The 7,048-nt window shown below is 34.7% G+C and overlaps 1 pseudogene; it reads right to left on the bottom strand.

Moving 5' to 3' along the window:
• The window catches only part of LOC107095693, an 8,714-nt pseudogene extending 5,313 nt beyond the window's left edge, over nucleotides 1-3,401 (bottom strand).
• Nucleotides 3,402-7,048: the final 3,647 nt, after the last annotated feature.

Raw genomic sequence — 7,048 nt, 5'->3', positions numbered from 1 at the left:
TCTGTCCTGAAATAAATTGGAACTTTAAAACATATCTTTGTTGTTTGTATATAGAATTGCTTAGCAGAGTTTCATGATGCAAATGCATGTCAAGTTCTTCAACAGATGGTATTATTCTCCAGTGCAATAACATTTCTGAAATGAAGGCTATAAGGGCATAATGTGAACCTTTAAAAAAAAAAGTAACTAAATAGTTACTTTTCACAGTAACGCATTACCTTATGATGTAAGTAACTGAGATAGTAACTAAGTTACTCTTGAAATGAAGTAACAAGTAACAGAAACTAGTTACTGCTTTTCAGTAACTAGCACAACACTGTTGGTTTATTTGAAGTCTACTATGACAGGTCATAGTAGACTAAAAGCGCCATCCTCTGTGTTGTTCCATTTGTAGATTACTATCATAGGATTCTTTCTGGTAAAAATCCCACTCCTAGTCGGAACTGTAATAATAGAGGTTTTAAATTACATTTTTGCCAGTAATGAAGTAAAGACTTTCAGAAAGTAAAAAAAAAAAAAAATCAATTGTACTAGTAAGAATTAAGTTTTAAATACCTAGAAATTTTTAAACATTTTTAAGTGGCCATTTTGACATTTATTAGCTTGACTGAATATGTATTTCTGATATCTGAAATACATTTTGTCATAGTCGAAATAATACAAACACTGACCACTAATATTAGGAGATCTGAAATGAATTTTTAGACATCCATGATGTTTATTCTAGATAAGAAATGTCATTTTGTTTGAAATAGTCATTTTGACAATCAGCAATATCAGAAATACATATTCATTCAAAATAATACATATTAGAATGGCTTGCCATGGCCTATTGTGAACACGATAACATTACAGGTTTATCTCTTGAATGGTAATAGATCAATGTTTCTATTTAGGTAAAATCACCTGGCAGCAGATGAAGATGAAGAATAGAAACTTTCTAATAAATAGGACCTGTTCATCCTCTCATGGGATTCATTCTCATTTTATTTTGTCTTCCATTACACAGTAAATATTAAGTAGCAGCCTCTTCAAATGTATCATCCCAATAAATGGCCATTGTTAGCAGTCAGATTGTGCCAGTAGACTCAGTAGGTGATTATCACCCAGTGAAACATAATACTGACCCTAAGTTAAAGTTTTTCTTTCGCAAAATTAATTATCTATTCTAATCTCTTTATCTCTAATCTAAATATAAGTTCAGTAGTTTTAAATAAACTTTAAAAAAAAGAAAGATCTGCATGTCACTCATATTAAACAAACCAAAAAAATATATAGATCTCATATCCTTTGAACTTGGTTGTAAAATCCCCTTTCTATACATTTTTAATTCTCCATAAAAAAAAAATAAAAAAAAATTCCAATAATTTTTTATTAAGATCCTCGTCAAGGGGAAATACCAAGTTTGTTTTTAAAACCTAAGGTGTCTAACAGACCTACTGAATGATTTCTTTTATTTTATGTAGAAAACATGGACTAAAATCTGCTCACTAAATCAGGAAATAAAACAATATGATTGGCTGTAAGGCGAGCGAAGACACAGGAAACTCTAAGTTTACTGAAGAAAACCTGATGGTGACTAGGTAAGCTCTAGGGAGACTGTTGCTATGGTGACCAGAATAGGTCACCATAGCAATGTGAAAATGGAAAAGTCAGAGTTTCCCTGATTTCTGGTTTAAAAACAGAATTTTCTTTAAACCTGCTTCTTGAAACGGACCCCTAACCTTGAGTTCTGTTGACTTAACTGTGTTGGTGGGGCCACATTCCAGGCTAAGCTAATAGCAAACATCAAATGCAGTAACACCCTTTTTAACCTGAGGAGAAGGTGAAACCGGAGGTTTTAGACACATTAAAACTTCAACAACTCTGCAGGAAATTCTCAAAATAATTTACGGGTCATTTAGACAGCACTATATGAAGAGAGTTGATTTAGGAATATGTGGAATAAGTTAATATACTTTCAACTTAACTTCTCAGGTATTGATAGCAAAATGCTTGGTTACTGCTATCCTGGACAGAATGAGGATAAAATGTACCATTGATTTCTGTTTATATTCTAGTTTAAGTTGCTGGTAAAACATGTTAATTCATGCCTTTAAGAGTAAGAATCACTTTAGTGCTTGAACTCCTACACTGAATTAGTATTTTATTTTCCAGAATCATGTTTCTAAAGGTACATACATGCCTGTGATAAACACTACAAACCCAAATGTATTTTTTTCTGTTGATATGGTTAGTTCCTCACTACTCCAGACCTGCTGTAGTTTCCATCGTACTCTGACCTTTGTCTTTCTCCATTACGCTGGAAGAAGGTGAAGGGTCCCCAAAAATTCTTAGACCTTTGAAAGTGAACAAAGATTAATTACCATCAATGTAACATAAACCATGAATTTAGTAGAAAAAAAATTAAAGCAGCCAAAACGTCATCCTGGACCATTTTTGGTTAAAAATAAATGAGCTTTCTAACAGATTCTGGCTTTCAGAGATAATTTCAAATCTTTATGCTATGTTAGGAAAGCAGGACCTTGCTAATCTGGAAGATGTTATCACTCCCAGCTTTGACTCAGACCAAGAACCAGTTTTACTAGAATTTGTAGTTTTTAAGAAAGGACAAAGTTTTTATCTGTCCTTCCCTCTCACAGGGCAATGATAAACTGGAACAGAGCTTTTTATAGATTTTATGGAGTAAATACAGCTCAGGCAAAATACGTCAGAGGTTAATCTCTCTCGCATGAGCTAGAATAACATCAAGATTAAAGCCAGACACATTGCATAGTTCCATCTAATACAGTAGCAGCCTTTAAAAATTTCCCTTCCCAGTCAAATGCCAGCCGAATGACAGCAATATCCCCTCCAACTTCCAGCCACTAGCCTTCTCCTGGGTGTGCATATTTTTTATGCTCTGATTCCACCCTTTCACTGAATTACAGGCTCTGACCAGGAGATGATGCTTCTCTTTAGATCTTAATGTCCTCAAATCATGACAGAATATTTTAGTTTAAAGATTGATGTTTAAAAAGGAATTTTAGGGGGATCAGCCAAGGGCCCATCAGGGAAAGTGGGGAAGTTTTAAATCGCTACTACTGTACAACATTAATCCATTAGTTGAAAATGTAATAAAATCAGTTTGAAATATGATGATTAGTCCTACTTCTTTGTTTGTATAAGTAGGTATAGATAATGAATGGAGAATTTATTGCCTGTTTCTGTGAACAACAGAAAATAAAAGCAGCAATTGTTACGTTTTTACTCAGTTCATACATGTGGCTAAAAAAAAAAAAAAAACCATGATTATTCAGCAAAGATAATCCTATGATAGAGGTAAATATCTGAAGTTTTACTCACCAATACTTGAACCAACCACTTGCTGAGAAGAGTTTTTGCAGTTCTGGTGATGCTCTGACAATGTTCAAGACAAAAATGGATTTAAACCTGACTACCCCAACTTGTTCCGCCTCTAACTTCAGGTGTTTTTCAAAGTTTGTTTCCTCCTTTTGTCATGATCGGTTTAGAGATAAACCCACATGCAGAACACCACTGGAGACTTGGTAAAAGGTTTAACAGAGTTTATTAAAGTTTCACACAAAAGATAAGAACAAGATTCAGGTTCTGGTCCGGGCAGGATTCTCTGGGGTCTGCAGAGACGGATAGTTGGTTAGCTTGGAATGCAGATGAGTTTAATGGGTTATCAGATATTTCAGTGAATACCTTAGAGAGGTCCAGGCTAGTTCTGAGAGAGGGAACCGGTTGGGTCCAGAGACTGTTGGTTCAGCAGAGTGCTTAGGCAGCAGCAGCGTCTAGCTTCTGACTTCCAGTGAACAGACCTTAGTTGGAGTGGTTAGCTCTTTCCTAAGAGCAGCTGGTGGATTCCTGAGTGAGGACTTCAGGTTTGGCTCTCTAGGGCAGGCAGGCAGATTCAGGTTAAGCTCATCCAGAGCTTCTCTCGAGAGACTGGTTTCCTAGGAGCGAGAAGACAGAGGCAATTAGAACGATTAGTAATTTCAGAGGCTCAGGTTCGCTAACCAAACTTGGCTAACACTGCAGCGTCGAAGGAAGGTCTCCTGATGAGCTGATGAACGTCAGCTGTGCTGGAGGGCTCCAGCCCAGGAGGATCCACAGCGCACTCTGCTGGAGAAGGTGGAGAATCTCCAGATCCCAACACCTTTAGGTTCCTTTAAAATAATGACAATGTGTTAGGATGACCTTTTATAACAATACCTGAAACATAAATCATGTTCTATTCTTACTTCCAGGATAAATAAAACCCTTTTTGATGATGACACCGTATTTCTTTATTCTTGTTCAGCTTTTTATTACCTTATAATTTTGTCCATTTTGTTTATTCTAATCTGTGCTTTTGTGCATCTGTATTTATTTTATCTCAAATTAACATCTGGCATAATTGTTTATCAATATTAGACAGGACTATGAACTATATTATAGTATTTAAGACTAATTGGGATAAAAAATGTAATCATCTGGTTTATTGTTTTAAATGTAAACAACATAAAGAATGTTGTTTACATTTAAGCTGTAGATTAGGAGCTGTGTTTGTTTAAATGTAAACAACATAAAGAATGTTGTTTACATTTAAGCTGTAGATTAGGAGCTGTGTTTGTTTAAATGTAAACAACATAAAGAATGTTGTTTACATTTAAGCTGTAGATTAGGAGCTGTGTTTGTTTAAATGTAAACAACATAAAGGAATACTTAGAGAGAAACAGGTTCATCCAAAGATGATTAATCTACATTTTTTTTTACCTTTTCCTCTTCATGTAGTTAATGTGAACCAAGGAGGAATACTAATGCATCCCCTAGTCCCCATGTGTTAAATAATTACATACTAAAACCTAAAGCTGAATCTTGCAGAACTTTTGACATGACTTTTATATTGCTGATATAAAACCTCATCTCAATGTTAGAATTAAACTCTGCAATTTATATACCCCATCATCTTATCCATTAATATTGTTACAAAGGAATATTCCTTCCAATTTTGCCATTGGAACACATTATAATTATTAACCATTACATAGCAATGTTAGACAAAATTTATTTTCATGCAAGTTATTTTGCTTTACCTTTTAGTCACCATATGGTGTCATTTTACCTAAAATTTAAACTAAACTGACATGCTTTTTTATGTATTATTATCTTATATAACAGATTTCTTTATATATATTTTTTACATTACAATAATATAATTTTATCAAATTCGTGTCATTTTTACACTCTGTTTTTTTTTTTTTTACATTTTTTTTCTTAATAGAAAAACCGACACCCGCACAAAACAAGGCGAAAAAAGGGGGTGGGGAAGCCTGGGTATCAACAATCAATGATATCACAAATTTAATCAAACATCAAGCTGAATGAAAGCCAGGTTTATGAAAAATCACTCATAACCGGTTTGACATATTCTGTCCACTTTGACCATATCTTGTAGATAGTGTCCCTCTGCACATTAATGAAATAAGACAGTCTCTCTAATACATAAATCTCTTTCACTACGTTAATCCAGTTCTCAATTGTTGGAGGTTCCCGTTTCAGCCATTTTATTGTGAGGGCCTTTTTGCTCCCGGCCAGCAAAATGTACAGAAGTTTCTGATCATTATAGTTCAGTTTGTCGACCGGTATATTACAGAAATATGCATTTAAAGGTTAAAGGGAAATTAAATAGGGAAATTAAATACGAAAATGTTCTGTAAATGCTTATGAATTTGAAACCAATATAACTGGATGGCTTGACAGCTCCAGAAAATATGTAAATGATTGGCACCATCCCTGCAACATCTCCATATCAGGGTAATGTCACCATTTCCCTGTTATTTTTTTGCTCTGGAATTATGAAAAATCTTGTTATGCTTTCCCAGCAGAATTCATGCCAAACCTTTGATCTTGTTGTTGTCCATGGTGTCTTACAGATGTGGTCCCAATCATCCTCTGGAATCGTCAGGCTGCTTTCTTATTCCCACTTTACTTTAACATAAACAGTGCTGTCTTTCTTACACCAGAGGATAGCGTTTTACTGCCTAGCAACGTTTTTTCCTGATTTTGATTTAGTTAAAAGGGAATGCTGTTTTTTTTTACAGTAGGTCCTTGATTTTACCTCATTACATCATGTTCTGCTCATGATATATATAACCTAACGGAATATCTTCAGAACGGCTCCAAATGACACAAAACTCATATGGGTGAGTAGAACATGATGTAATGACGTAAAATCAAGGGCCCAATGTAAAAAAACACAGCGTTCCCCTTTAATAATATAAATGCTTCCACAAATCTCAAATTATGTAAATTTGTTATTAGATCTTGATTAAAATAATTTCTGACCTGCAGATATCTGGAAAAAAATCATCTGAACGAAGATCTATGTTCTTTTCAAGGTCTCAAAACATTGGAGCGCCCCCTTATGGACAAAAGAACAGTAACTAGTTAGGCCTTTCGAAATCCATTTCTTAAATCTATCATCATGTTGATTTGGGATGAAATCTGAATCAAATGCACACCATCTTAATAGTTTAGAGGCCTTTTCTAAACCACATATTCTAATTGCTTCATTCCAGGCAGATATCATTACTTGTGATATTGGTTCATCTGCCGCATGAATGTTGATTTGCAGTTTTGTGTCGGCTATTATGGCTTTAATCGGTGTTGTCTTGATTGTTTCCCCTTCCACATCTTTCCATCCGTAGGGTAACAGATTTTTTAAAAAGGGTTTTTATAATTTTTTTTCTTCTAATTTGTTATTATGAAAGTAATGTAACATGCTTTCTTATGCATTTATTTATTGTCTTATAATTGAATTTCTATAGCAGTGTTTTTTTGTGTGAATACAGTGAGACACATAGGGCCGGATTTATCAAGATCCAATTTTGCGTGCAGTAATTTGCGCTCGCAAACTGGAATTTTGCGCGAGGAGCTGAACCATGGTTTGCGGGTGATTTAACAAGAGCGATTGCGTAACTGGTGGCAGGTGCAAAACTGTTGGAGACGCCCTATTTAAATTATGGTTTTGCGTGTTTTGTGGTTTGCGGCAACGTAGTTT

The sequence above is a fragment of the Cyprinodon variegatus genome, unplaced genomic scaffold (assembly GCF_000732505.1).
Source record: "Cyprinodon variegatus isolate N-32 unplaced genomic scaffold, C_variegatus-1.0 Scaffold564, whole genome shotgun sequence".
NCBI classification, from domain to species: domain Eukaryota; kingdom Metazoa; phylum Chordata; class Actinopteri; order Cyprinodontiformes; family Cyprinodontidae; genus Cyprinodon; species Cyprinodon variegatus.
This window is presented reverse-complemented; position numbering and strand designations above follow the sequence as displayed.